Source organism: Salvelinus sp. IW2-2015, unplaced genomic scaffold, assembly GCF_002910315.2.
Source record: "Salvelinus sp. IW2-2015 unplaced genomic scaffold, ASM291031v2 Un_scaffold83, whole genome shotgun sequence".
Taxonomy (NCBI): Eukaryota; Metazoa; Chordata; class Actinopteri; order Salmoniformes; family Salmonidae; genus Salvelinus; species Salvelinus sp. IW2-2015.
In genome coordinates, this window is record NW_019942514.1 from 3,570,417 (window position 1) to 3,583,168 (window position 12,752).

Genomic DNA, 12,752 nt, shown 5'->3' on the forward strand with positions numbered 1-12,752 from the left:
TCAATAATAGTGTTTAACATGATTTTTTTTTAAATGACTACCTTATCTCTGTACCCCACARATACAATTATCTGTAAGGTCCCTCAGTCAAGCAGTGAATTTCAAACACATATTCAACTACAAAGACCAGGGAGGTTTTCCAATGCCTTGTAAAGAAGGGCACCTATTGGTAGATGGGTAAAAAAGCGCATTATATCCCTTTGTGCATGGTGAAGTTATTAATTACACTTTGGATGGTGTATCAATATACCTAGTCACTACAAAGATACAGGCGTCCTTTCTAAATGACCGCTCAGGAATTTCACCATGAGGCAAATAGCGACTTTAAAACAGTTACATAGTTTAATGGTTGTGATAGGAGAAKACTGAGGATGGATCAACATTGCTACTTTTTGTCCTGAATACATTGTGTTATTTAGGGTAAATCCAATACAACGGCCACTTATGTTGCTTATGCCTAGAAACGGTCAAATGGTACAYCTAGTGTACATTCAATCCTCAGGGTCAAGTTTAAGGAGCTCCTTTAGCACCTCAGACTCAGTGACTGCCTGCAGGGAGAAACTTTGTAGCGGGGCAGGGGAAAAAGAGGGAGAAGCATCGGGGATAGTRGCATTAGAAGGGGTGGGATATGAGGAAATGTTGGACGAGCAAGGAGGCATGGCTGAGTCAAATAGGAATCCAGACTTAATGAAGTGGTGATTAAGGAGCTCAGCCATGTGCTTCTTGTCAGTAACAACCACATCATCAACGTTAAGGGACATGAGCAGCTGTGAGGAGGAGGGTTTATTCTCCAGGTCTTTACCCGTTTTCCAGAACTTTTTGGGGTTAGAGCCACAGAGAGAGAACTGCTCCTTAAAGTAACTAACTTTGGCCTTCCGGATAGCCTYAGTGCACTTATTTCTCATTTGCCTGAACGATAGCCAGTCAGCCTGAGTATGCGCGTGTCGAGCCATTTGCCAAATGCAATTCTTGAGGTGGAGTAACTCTGCAAGATCACGGTCGAACCAGGGGCTGAACCTGTTTTTAATTCTCAATCCTTGTCATATGAAGAGAAATTAAGATAAAAGGTATCGGTGCTCATCGGCCATTGGACATAAACATCGGCCATTGGAATCAGTGACTAACTGCAAACGTTGCAAAGCAATCACTAGCCTGCTATTCAGTAGAGTGGGTGTGTGGTACAATTCTGGCTTTAAGGGTCTCTTTTCCTTTTTAAAAGGATAAACATTCACATGCAACACCATGAGCCAGAAAAAGTTGAATATCAATCAAAATCAAATCAAATTTATTTTATATAGCCCTTCGTACATCAGCTAATATCTCGAAGTGCTGTACAGAAACCCAGCCTAAAACCCCAAACAGCAAGCAATGCAGGTGTAGAAGCACGGTGGCTAGGAAAGACTCCCTAGAAAGGCCAAAACCTAGGAAGAAACCTAGAGAGGAACCAGGCTATAAGGGGTGGCCAGTCCTCTTATGGCTGTGCCGGGTGGAGATTATAAAAGAGCATGGCCAAGATGTTCAAATGTTCATAAATGACCAGCATGGTCAAATAATAATCAGGAGTAAATGTCAGTTGGCTTTTCATAGCTGATCATTAAGAGTATCTCTACCGCTCCTGCGGTCTCTAGAGAGTTGAAAACAACAGGTCTGGGACAGGTAGSACGTCCGGTGGACAGGTCAGGGTTCCATAGCCGCAGGCAGAACAGTTGAAACTGGAACAGCAGCAAGGCCAGGTGGACTGGGGACAGCAAGGAGTCATCATGCCCGGTAGTCCTGACGCATGGTCCTAGGGCTCAGGTCCTCCYAGAGAGAGAAAGAAAGAGAGAAGGAGAGAATTAGAGAGAGCATACTTAAATTCACACAGGACACCGGATAAGACAGGAGAAGTACTCCAGATATAACCAACTGACCCCATTCCCCCGACACATAAACTACTGCAGCATAAATACTGGAGGCTGAGACAGGAGGGGTCAGGAGACACTGTGGCCCCATCCGATGATACCCCCGGACAGGGCCAAACAGGAAGGATATAACCCCACCCACTTTGCCAAAGCACAGCCCCCGCACCACTAGAGGGATATCTTCAACCACCAACTWACAATCCTGAGACAAGGCCGAGTATAGCCCACAAAGATCTCAACCACAGCACAAACCAAGGGGGGGCGCCAACCCAGACAGGAAGATCACGTCAGTAACTCAACCCACTCAAGTGACGCACCCCTCCTAGGGACGGCATGAAAGAGCACCAGTAAGCCAGTGACTCAGCCCCTGTAATAGGGTTAGAGGCAGAGAATCCCAGTGGAGAGAGGGGAACCGGCCAGGCAGAGACAGCAAGGGCGGTTCGTTGCTCCAGAGCCTTTCCGAATACATTGGCCATGCTGTCAATCCAGCATGACTTCTGCCGCATTAAAAACAACTGGTAACTCTGGAACTGGGAAATCTCCAACTTCAGTGAGTTCAAGACAACTGGGAACTCTGAAAAAAACTAGTTCCGACTGGGAAAATAAGTTTTGAACGGTCATCCAACTCTGAATTCCAAGTCGGGAGTTCGGGCCTCTTTCTAGAGCTCCGACCTGAAGATCACTGACGCCATGTTTCGACCTTGTTTTTTTCAGAGTTCTCAGTTGTCTTGAAAGCACCATAAATCTAGAAATGCCAAAACTTTGATGATGAAGTTTGATAACAAAATTTTCCCACAAGAAGAACCGCTGCACCACCTTCCTGTTCAGGAGAGCACAGCACAACAAGGTGAGTCCAAAAATGTCTTGCATGATGCTTGCATGATGATCCTGTCGCTGTACATTTCAAAAGTGCTGAACAAAGTTATATTTACTACGTCCGTCATAGCTCGGTCATTCATTTCTTAAGCAAAATTATGGATTGCCTCTTATCCACTCATTGTTCCCTCATGCCATAGTTTGTACATCTCAATTGTCCGTAGAAACCCCATTTGTTAAGCAAGTCAGCCATATCAGCTATGTTTCTTAAAAAGGCGGTAAATGAGGCTGAATGAACTGTTTCACTGCCAGACAAGGCTCCGCTGATAGACAGGTGTAGCGGTGGTAAGGACTCACTCCATGGGGCTGAAAAGAAAGCTCTGCTGTTTGGGACAGCTTTATGAAGGCCCTAACGGTTTGTAGGCTCCGTTTGTCACCGTTATAGTGCAATTCATGTATTGGTTAGTGTTGTGTTGTGTAGTGGCTTTGCTGGCATGCAACGTATTTTTTAAGTGAGTTTGCCCCACCAGGATTTACATGCTAAAATCGCCATGGCAGACAGTGCAGGAAGGCTTGCCAACATGATGAGATGATTATGGACAAAAGAGCGAGATGTTTTTTTGTCAAAAGGCAGCCAAGCATCGATCATGATGTCACCAGAATAAGACCCTCGATATTCAAAGGAGCATCAATTACCATGCACTTTCACTACTCTGTGAAATTCATCATAACTTATTTCATCTGGAGCCTAATAAACTGCATGCAATCAAAACTACGAAATAACACATATGGAATCGTGTAGTAATCAAAAAAGTGTTAAACACATTGGCATTCTCTCAACAAGCTTCACCTGGAATGCTTTTTCAACCGTCTTGAAGGAGTTCCRWCATGTGCTGAGCACTTGTCATAGTTTTGATGTCTTCACTATTATTCTACAATGTAGAAAATAGTAAAAATAAAGAAAAACCCATGAATGTGTAGCTGTGTCCAAACTTTTGACTGGTACTGTAAGTATTTCGTATGATGTGCCTCTCTGGTTACATTTGACACAGAGTATCCCCTCCAACCTGAAACTAGAGAGACACAAATTTACTGTCCATTTTTCTCCTTACTGCCCTGTATGCTCAAAGTGCTTTRTCTCTGGAGGGGATTCTAACAAAATGTTCAGACATTCTATACGCCTAACACTTCCTCTCCTCTCTGAACTCAGGTCCTGTCAGGAGCACTCTCACCTCAAAGCTACACAGACATCTGCTGTTTGCCTGTAGCCTGTGAGACACTTCCAGTGTATTAGGGACTTAAAGATAGTGTGTCACTGAGCTGAACTGAGCGAGAGTAGTCATGGGGGAAATCATTAATGTCGGCACAGTGTAGGACAGAAGAATATCCCAGATAGAGAGATGTGGAGTCCTCTCCTTAGAAAAAAACACATCAATAAAGTTSATTCAAGGAATGGACACTGCTAAAATGGATTTTGGATATATGTGTTATCATGCAGCTCCGTTAAGCAGGCCAGCACCCCACAGCCGGCTTTCACACTGTGTCACTGTCTGTCACTATCTGACAAAGGCAGTGCGGGGTGCCTCACCCTAATTTGTGGCCCACCGAAGGTCATACAGTGAGCTCCAAAAGTATTGGGACATCATGGTAGCATCCACATTAATATAGAAGTGTTTATTAACATATTATATTCTATTTACAATAAAAAAGACTCCAAAATGACACAATACATGATTTACCATTCATTTCTATTCGTGATACAAGCTTGATGTAGTCATTACGTGCTATAAATACGGGGACCAAATACTTAACTTTTTACTGCTTTAATACACATACAGCGCATTCGAAAATTATTCAGACCCCTTGACTTTTTCCACATTTTGTTATGTTACAGCCTTATTCTAAAATTGATAAAGCATTTCCCTCATCAATCTATACACAATACCCCATAATGACAAAGCGAAAACAGAAATAACTTATGTAAATAAGTATTCAGACCCTTTGCTTTGAGACTCGAAATTGAGTTCAGGTGGATCCTATTTCCATTGATCATCCTTGAGATGTTTTTACAACTGAAGGTTCTCCCATCTCCGCAGAGGAACTCTGGAGCTCTGTCAGAGTGACCATCGGGCTCTTGGTCAGCTCCCTGTCCAAGGCTCTTCTCCTTTTTTTGGAAAATCTAAAAGTAAACGAAACTGAAATAGCTTCCTTGGATAAGTGTCCACCCCCTTGTAATAGCAATCCTAAATTAGCTCAGGTGTAACCAATCACTTTCAAAATCACACCCCAAGTTAATTGGCCTGTATTAAAAACCTGTATTAACATGTATTGATTCAGATGATTTCAGAATGAATTTAGCAGTTCCTGTAGGTTCCCTCTGCTGGGTAATGAAATGCAAAGCAAACAGTCAACCATGAGCACCAAAGAGCTTTCAAAAGAACTCTGCGACAAAGTTGTGAAAAGGCACAGATCAGGGGATGAGTATAAAAAGATTTCAAAGGCCTTGAATATTCCTTGGAGCACAGTCAAGACTAAGAAGTAGAAGGTGTATGGCACCACTAAGACCACACCTAGATCAAGATATCCCTCCAAATTGGATGACTGAGCATGTTGGAGACGGATCAGAGAAGCTACCAACAGTCCAATGGCAACTTTGAAAGAGTTACAGGCATTTTTTAGGTCAAAGCGTGCATGTAACAACAGTGCCCCAAGCAGCCATTACTTAAGATAGCCCACCTTGATTCCCATTTGAAGTATGCAAAAAAAATATTCAAGAGATTCTGTATCCATGTGGCAAAAAGTTTTGTGGTCTGACGATACAAACATATTTTTGGAGGGCCTTAATGCAAAGCGTTATGTTTAGCGCAAACCCAACACGGCACATCACCCAAAATTAATGGAGCAATGTACAGAAAAGTCCTTAAGGAAAACCTGCAGCTCTCTGCAAGAAAGCTGAAACTGGGGCGGAAGTTCACCTTTCAGCATGACTACCACCTGAAGCACACAGCCAAAGCTACAGTGGAGTGGCTAACGAATAAAAAGATAAATGTCCTCGTCAGCCCAGTCAGAGCCCCGACCTACATCCAAACGAAGATTTGTGGCATGACTTGAAGATTGCTGTCCATCAATGCTCCACAAAGAATTTGTGGAAGAGCTTTGACAATTTTGTAAAGAAGAATGGTCAAATATTGCCAGATCTAGGTGTGCAAAGTTGGTAGAGACCTATCCCAACAGACTCAGGGGGATTGGGACTGATACAATTATGATATTTAAGCTTTGTATTTTGAATATATCGTTTTTTTTCACAATAAAAAAAAACATCCTTAAAAATGTGGAGTATGGTGTGAGTGGGGGGTGGGGGGGGATCCTTATTTAAATGTATGAAACTCTGAGGCACTGACACAACAAAATTTGAAAAAAGTTCAAGGGGGTGTAGACTTTCTATAGTCACTGTTTAAATGGCCTTTGCTTTTATTGATTTATAAAATACATGAAATGCTTTTGTTCACTTTCTGGCATTCAAAATAATAGATATCTCAAAATCCCCAAAGCATGTCACATCACTACTGGGACAAGCCAATTTGCTTACCCTAAGTACTTTAAACAATGCATAAACATAACGTTTTGCAGTTTAAAGGACTGGCATTATGTTTTATCAATTATCAACAGTTCAATATAAACAAAAACATGTATGATGTGTAACAATTTGTCATTGTGTTATTGATAGTTGCAAAGGCAAGGGAGGCAAATGCCCCCGCAATTCAAGAACGACCCATTATGACATTGTCAAGTTGCATTCATTTACTTATTTTTGTATGAAGATGGAAAGATTGTGTTTCTGCCACATCTGCACACATGTTGCATACTTGTTACACATACTATACCCAGATGTACAGTAAGAACCTGACATCAAAATGGTGTGACTTGGGGACACCTCATGAAAACACGAGGTGATTTACACAAGAATGCGTAAATATCTGATGTTCTGCGGGGTATGTGAGAGAGCAGTAATGCTGTACAGTAAGATACTAACAACAGAATCACATTTTCACTGCTTGCATGTAGCCACCTATATGCCATCTCTACCTCTCTGAGGTAACAGACTGTACTCCCCTGTCGTGTCTTTGGCTATGCCGGATTAAGTGATATGACATGRCATTCTATAAAATCCTTTCTCTGTAATTAATATTACCTGATTAAGCTAATCATGTAAATGTAATTAACTAGAAAGTCGGGGCACCACGAAAGAGTGTTTATAGAGCTGTTATCTTCCGAATAAACTCTGAAAGACCTAGTAATATTTTACATCAATAGCGGTCAATATTAATCGTCACCTTATTTCAGTCTCATCTGAAATMTGTAAGTTCTTGGTTATCTTCACGAATCCTGGCTAACAAGTTGAATCAGCAATACAAAATTGGGTTTAATTATTTATTTACTAAATACCTAACTAAATCACACAGAATTACATATACACAGAATGCAAATTATGTCATACAGAAAACGTCCCTGGTGGAAGGAGCCGACATGATGGCTGGTTACACAAAGGGAGGGGGTTGGGTTTGAGTGAAAGAGCGGGAAGACTGAGGAACAAAGGGAGAAGCTGTGCTATCGTAAATACAGTATCTTATGCATTCTAAATTACCGCCCATTTGGAAAAGGAAAATGCAATAAATATTTACTCTGAGCTGCACTCCGGTAGGTTGGTTGTAGATGCTGGTCGTGTTGCCCAACAGAGATCTTCCTGTCCTCGGAAGAATGTCTCTGGTGGTAAATTGGATACGTTGTAGTATCTTCGTTGTGTGTTAGACTGGATACGTCGTCCGTCCTTTCCTAGCCCACGTTTACAGCTGCTGTTGCTAACTCAACGGCTAGGATGTCTCACTTCTTTAGTGAATAAGAGTTCAAAGTTCATACCATTCACAACCAAAGCTCACACTGAGGTTGGCTTAGTTCTGTAGTTGACATGTTAGTCCTTTTTAACGTATGGACCGTCGTCCTATCGTCCTCGGAACAGATGGTTACATTTTCGTTGAGGGCTTATATAGTGGAGGGAGAGAAGGGTGTGTTTCATAGTTTATAACCCATGTCTCTTCACAGGGGCGGGCCACTGAGCTCTAACCTTATGAAAACCCAATTCTCTCATTTGGAAGCTACAATTACATTTAATCTTTTCACAAATAGTTTCATATTCAAACATTTAAATTGCACAACAATTCCATGTGAATCTGATAACTAGAATGTGTAGACTTTCCCAGATACAGTTTATGTCGTCCTGTCATCAGTCATAATGTCTCAGATGGCAACCGAACTGTCATCATATTCATTAAGTACCAACGCATATTTTCAACTGGTTCTATTACCGAAATATGGTTCCTTTCCCCCCACCGTTTGATGTTCCCAGACTCTCTATGTTTAACAAAGGCTATTCAAGAGTCCTTCAGTAGAGTCAAGAGAGAGAGGGGAGAAAGGTATTTATGGGGGGGGGGGGGTCATAAACCTTACCCACAGGCCAACGTCATGACACCCCTATCCCAGTCTGTCTCCACGTGGATCTTCCATTACTATGGGAGAAGAAAAATAGACTACTGGTCTATGTAGGAAAAGCAATTATCCTTTAGCTACTTATCTTAAACAGCAACAGTACTATTCTGCTGGTATAGGAAAAAGGGATAAGGATAAAGATCTAGTGCCATGTCGCAGGGGGTTTGTACCCTCTGGGAGGCATGGATTCATCCCAGGAGTGATATGACTCCAAGCATATCATGCTTTACTTCAGAGTCATTCGGTTCAGTCTGTGGTCAAGGAGAGCTGATACCTCCGTTTCCCAGGATGTATACATATGGAACAGCCTTTCACCTTATGTGAGGTTGACCACTGATGAGTGATGTATGAGGGTCTTGTCTGGTCATACAGACTGTGGTCACGGGAGATGTCTTGGCAGGGCATAGGGCACTTTCCAGGAAAGAAGAAAATGTCTTGGAAGTAGGTCTTTTAAAAATAGAAAGTAGGTCTTGAAATAAAAGTCTTGAAAACATGTATTTCATTGTGATATTGTCACATGACCAAAGTGTTTTCAAGACCTTCTTTTACAGGGCAGAATGACGCAGAATGATGCTATTCAAGACACACTGCTAGTATGTTTTTTTCTRCAAATGACAAGTATAACCCCTTCATTTCAACAACTTGTGACGTTTACCCATTTGCTTACATTTGGCCAAAATGACTGGGAAGATGAAAATCCTCAGGTGAAACATAACTCACAATGTGGACCCTGCATAGGACCACACATCACCATTCACAAACTGTACCTCTTAGCCCATGGAGATCATGTCGGTTTGGTGTGCACAGAGAGATTTATTGTAATGTGAGACCACAAAATGAATTGTACATTTTCTGCTGTGGGCTTTTTATATTGCGCATAGAAGCCCAAAGTCCCCTGGTGACCTTATCACCACAACATGCAGTATATGTAGAGATAGGCCCCATTTCTTCCTTTTGTCCCCTAGCCTCCCACAAACAGCCTGCAACTGGAYCTATTAGCCTACTAGCTGAAGACAACCGTTTTCATGACAATAATCATCAATCATCTTTGTTTGCGCTGCCTGTTTCCAATTGCCGTACAAAGAATACGAGCCAGACACAAATATGATAGCTATGATATACACAGAATGGGAGTCAAAGGCAAACTTGAGGACAAAAAAAATGCCTAAGGACTGGAAAAGTCATTAGGCATTCATATTTGGACTATGAGGACAATTGCAGTGCCTTCAGAAAGTATTRATACCCCTTGACTTATTCCACATTTTGTTGTGTTACAGCCTGAAATCAAAATAGATTTTTTTTCTCATCCGCCTACACACAATACACCATAATGAAAATGAAATTCAGAAATATTTAATTTATTTAAGTATTCACACCCCTGAGGTCAATACTTTGTAGAAGCACCTTTGGCAGCGATGACAGCTGTGAGTTTTTCTAGGTAAGCCTCTAAGAGCTTTCTACACCTGGATTGTGCAAAATTTGCCCATTATTAATTTCAAAATTATTCAAGGTCTGTGAAATTGGTTGTTGATCATTGGTAGAGAGACATAGATTTTCAAGTAGATTTAAGTCAAAACTGTAACTCGGKCACTCAGGAACATTCACTGTCTTCCTGGTAAGCAACTCCAGTGTAGATTTGGCCATATGTTTTAGGTTACTGTCCTGCTGAAAGGTGCATTCATCTCCCAGTGTCTGGTTTTCCTCTAGGATTTTGCCTGTGCTTAGCTCCAATCTGTTTCTTTTTATCCTAAAAAAAACTCCCTAGTACTTGCCAAGCATAACCATAACATGATTCAGCCACCACTATGCTTGACAATATGGAGAGTGGTAACCAGTGATGTTTTGTATTGGATTTGTCCCAAACATGAGACTTTATATTCAGGACAAAAAGTGAATTGCTTTGCCACATTCTTTGCAGTAAACTTTAGCGCCTTTTTGCAAACAGGATGCATGTTTTGGAATATTTTTATTCTGTACAAGCTTCCTTCTTTTCACTCTGTCAATTAGGTTAGCATTGTGGAGTAACTACAATGTTGTTGATCCATCCTCAGTTTTCTCCTATCACAGCCAATGGGGGATCCATAATAAATACAGATACAAATACATTAAACGCTAACTGTTTTYAAGACACCATTGGARTCAACTTATTAAGCACATTTTTACTCCTTATTTAGGCTTGCCATAACAAAGAGGTTGAATACGTACTGACCCAAGACATTTCAGCTTTACATTTGTATTAATTTGTAAGAATGTTGAAAAACATAATTACYCTTTGACATTATGGGGTATTGTCTGTAGGCCAGTGACAAAAAAATCTAATTTCATCAATTTTTWATTCCGGCTGTAGCACAACAAAATGTGGAAAAAGTCGAGGGGTGTGTCATTACTGTTTGTGCTGTGTGAACGCGACAGGGATGAAAGTAAGCCGGTACGGTAAAATCGTGAACCTATCACAATAATTAACACAAAATGCCAAGAAAAATGTAGGCTATTTATTATTTAACATTACCTCATATCAGCCAAATGAAAAATGGTATATGCTACAAATTMCATTGTGGTTSAAAGAGAACACTTATATTTTTCCAAGCAGAGATGAGTGGTCGAGACCGAGACGCAGGCAGACAACAACCGCAGAATGTCATTACAATACATGTTTAATTATTTTTTAACGGATGTCTCTTTCCATTCATCAAATTGCGGGTGCACAGTGCACTGTTTGAATGCTAGAATTATTTTGAGTGGCCTAACATGCGCGGGTAGCCTACAGGAGCGCCTTTGGAAGTGATTGTTTGACAATCAGATGAAAACAGGATGACTGGTTGTGTTTATGCCACATTAAAAAGGTAATAGGCTACTAGGCCCACAGAGATCATATTACATTTATTTGGGTTKTATATGTAATTGTTTGATTACACCTAGGTTATAAAAAAGTTTGCGTGCCTGCTTGGGTGCCCCGTACCTGTAAGAAATTAAATCTACTTTCACCCCTGGCGCGTGGTGATGTGGGCTGATGTTGCTGAAATGCCAGGGCWAAATTTTTGTCCCTTTGCATTATGGTGCTTTTTCTTGGTAATGACACTTCAAATGTATGGCCGTAATAGAGCTGGATGGAAAGACTAATGTTTTCTTTCATATTGTTTCATATGACGGGAGAGACAGCATTTTCATCAATGCTATGTTACTCTGTTTTGTCCATGTCTCATAGGCTACATTTGTGAGGCAGAAAACACATGCAGAAACAAATTAATGCAGTCCTACATTAATAACACCTGACATTTTACAGTCTTACAAATGCAGAGACATGGAACAGAGTATACCTAATGGGCCTGATAAAGTGTTATGAATACATTATCATTGGCATTTAAATACAGTGTTGCTTTTGGACACAGTTTCTGTGACAGTCCAAGAGTAAGTGCTGAATTCCATCTTTGCTATATTGTAGAGGTCACATACACAATGATAAGTGTCTGAACCTTTTCCAAAATGCTGCATCTAAAAATAGTATGTTATTATCCCGAAAAGTTGTTTTTCATTTGGTGGAGGGGGTGTTTGGGGTCAGGGTTCACGGTGGAAGTAATTTTGCAGCTGTGCAACACAGAGAGGAACTACTTCAATCTTTACATATTATTTCATAATATTTATGGGCAAAAAAGTGGTAACGGGCACACACACCACACAAATAATGCTAGCAAAAATAGCCAGCCTCACAAACCCTGTCACCCTCATAAACCCCCATAGACTTGTCTGTTCAAAGTTTGTCTCAAAACCCAACCCTAGGCAACAGCAATGTGGTCTCAGGGCAATTGATATTATTCTGTTGGTGGCGGATGTGTTGTTACCTACCCCTACCACCTGGGGGCGGCCCATCAGGAAGTCCAGGATCCAGTTGCAGAGGGAGTTGTTCAGTCCCAGAATCCTTAGCTTATTGTTGAGCTTTGAAGGTACTATGGTGTTGAACGCTGAGCTGTAGACAATGAATAGCATTCTCACATAGGTGTTCCTTTTGTCCAGGTGGGAAAGGGAAGTGTGGAGTGCAATAGAGATTGCATCATCTGTGGATCTGATTGGGCGATATGCAAATTGGAGTGGGTCTAGGGTTTCTGGGATAATGTTGTTGATGTGAGCCATGACCAGCCTTTCAAAACACTTCATGGCTACAGACGTGAGTGCTGTGGGTCAGTAGTCATTTAGGCAGGTTACTTTAGTGTTCTTGGGCACAGGGACTATGGTGGTCTGCTTGAAACATGTTGGTATTACGGACTCGGACAGGGAGTGGTTGAAAATGTCAGTGAAGACACTTGCCAGTTGATCAGCGCATGCTCGCATTACACGTCCTGGTAATCAGTCTGGCCCTGCGGCCTTGTGAATGTTGACCTGTTTAAAGGTTTTACTCACATCAGCTGCGGAGAGCGTGATCACACAGTTGTCCGGGAAACAGCTGGTGCTCTCATGCATGTTTCAGTGTTATTTGCCTCGAAGTGAGCATGGAAG